Genomic DNA, 2,762 nt, shown 5'->3' on the forward strand with positions numbered 1-2,762 from the left:
GAATTTGAATTACTGGAGAAACAGAGATTTGTGGATGTGTGGAGGGGAAGCAGGATGTTACAGATCGTTGCAGGAAAGGGCTGTGTGGAGGGGAAGCAGGATGCTACAGATGGTTGCAGGAACGTACTGTGTGGAGGGGAAGCAGGATGCTACAGATGGTTGCAGGAACGGGCTGTGTGGAGGGGAAGGAAGCAGGATGCTACAGATGGTTGCAGGAACGAGCTGTGTGGAGGGGAAGGAAGCAGGATGCTACAGATGGTTACAGGAACGGGCTGTGTGGAGGGGAAGGAAGCAGGATGCTACAGATGGTTGCAGGAACGGGCTGTGTGGAGGGGAAGGAAGCAGGATGCTACAGATGGTTGCAGGAACGGGCTGTGTGGAGGGGAAGCAGGATGCTACAGATGGTTGCAGGAACGGGCTGTGTGGAGGGGAAGGAAGCAGGATGCTACAGATGGTTGCAGGAACGGGCTGTGTGGAGGGGAAGCAGGATGCTATAGATGGTTGCAGGAACCTACTGTGTGGAGGGGAAGGAAGCAGGATGCTACAGATGGTTGCAGAAACGGGCTGTGTGGAGGGGAAGCAGGATGCTACAGATGGTTGCAGGAACGTACTGTGTGGAGGGGAAGCAGGATGCTACAGATGGTTGCACGAACGGGCTGTGTGGAGGGGAAGGAAACAGGATGCTACAGATGGTTGCAGGAACGGGCTGTGTGGAGGGGAAGGAAGCAGGATGCTACAGATGGTTGCAGGAACGTACTGTGTGGAGGGGAAGGAAGCAGGATGCTACAGATGGTTGCAGGAACGTACTGTGTGGAGGGGAAGCAGGATGCTACAGATGGTTGCAGGAACGGGCTGTGTGGAGGGGAAGGAAGCAGGATGCGACAGATGGTTGCAGGAACGGGCTGTGTGGAGGGGAAGCATGATGCTACAGATGGTTGCAGGAACGGGCTGTGTTGAGGGGAAGGAAGCAGGATGCTACAGATGGTTGCAGGAACGTACTGTGTGGAGGGGAAGCAGGATGCTACAGATGGTTGCAGTAACGAGCTGTGTGGAGGGGAAGGAAGCAGGATGCGACAGATGGTTGCAGAACGGGCTGTGTGGAGGGGAAGGAAGCAGGATGCTACAGATGGTTGCAGGAACGTACTGTGTGGAGGGGAAGCAGGATGCTACAGATGGTTGCAGGAACGTACTGTGTGGAGGGGAAGGAAGCAGGATGCTACAGATGGTTGCAGGAACGGGCTGTGTGGAGGGGAAGCAGGATGCGACAGATGGTTGCAGGAACGGGCTGTGTGGAGGGGAAGGAAGCAGGATGCTACAGATGGTTGCAGGAACGGGCTGTGTGGAAGGGAAGCAGGATGCTACAGATGGTTGCAGGAACGGGCTGTGTGGAGGGGAAGGAAGCAGGATGCTACAGATGGTTGCAGGAACGGGCTGTGTGGAGGGGAAGGAAGCAGGATGCTACAGATGGTTGCAGGAACGGGCTGTGTGGAGGGGAAGCAGGATGCTACAGATGGTTGCAGGAACGTACTGTGTGGAGGGGAAGCAGGATGCTACAGATGGTTGCAGGAACGGGCTGTGTGGAGGGGATGGAAGCAGGATGCGACAGATGGTTGCAGGAACGTACTGTGTGGAGGGGAAGCAGGATGCGACAGATGGTTGCAGGAACGGGCTGTGTGGAGGGGAAGCAGGATGCTACAGATGGTTGCAGGAACGGGCTGTGTGGAGGGGAAGGAAGCAGGATGCTACAGATGGTTGCAGGAACGTACTGTGTGGAGGGGAAGCAGGATGCTACAGATGGTTGCAGGAACGGGCTGTGTGGAGGGGAAGGAAGCAGGATGCGACAGATGGTTGCAGGAACGTACTGTGTGGAGGCGAAGCAGGATGCTACAGATGGTTGCAGGAACGTACTGTGTGGAGGGGAAGCAGGATGCTACAGATGGTTGCAGGAACGGGCTGTGTAGAGGGGAAGCAGGATGCTACAGATGGTTGCAGGAACGGGCTGTGTAGAGGGGAAGGAAGCAGGATGCTACAGATGTTTGCAGGAACGGGCTGTGTGGAGGGGAAGCAGGATGCTACAGATGGTTGCAGGAACGGGCTGTGTGGAGGGGAAGGAAGCAGGATGCTACAGATGGTTGCAGGAACGGGCTGTGTGGAGGGGAAGGAAGCAGGATGCTACAGATGGTTGCAGGAACGTACTGTGTGGAGGGGAAGCAGGATGCTACAGATGGTTGCAGGAACGGGCTGTGTGGAGGGGAAGCAGGATGCTACAGATGGTTGCACGAACGGGCTGTGTGGAGGGGAAGGAAGCAGGATGCTACAGATGGTTACAGGAACGGGCTGTGTGGAGGGGAAGCAGGAGGCTACAGATGGTTGCACGAACGGGCTGTGTGGAGGGGAAGGAAGCAGGATGCTACAGATGGTTGCAGGAACGGGCTGTGTGGAGGGGAAGCAGGATCTACAGATGATTGCAGGAAGGGCTGTGGGGGGGAAGGAAGCAGGATGCTACAGATGGTTGCAGGAACGTACTGTGTGGAGGGGAAGGAAGCAGGATGCTACAGAAGGTTGCACGAACGTACTGTGTGGAGGGGAAGCAGGATGCTACAGATGGTTGCAGGAACGTACAAAGCACAATTAGCAAAGGGCGACGATTTGGCATGAGAGCTTTTTAATTGAGCTTTTCTATAGCGCACAATCCACTAAACGTGCTCAAAGTGTTTTACAAGAGGTCCCTGGCCAACAGAAACACTTAACATGTATGACGA

This window comes from Berghia stephanieae, chromosome 10 (genome assembly GCF_034508935.2).
Source record: "Berghia stephanieae isolate SIO BIC M18660-M18661 chromosome 10, UCSD_Bste_1.3, whole genome shotgun sequence".
NCBI classification, from domain to species: Eukaryota; Metazoa; Mollusca; class Gastropoda; order Nudibranchia; family Aeolidiidae; genus Berghia; species Berghia stephanieae.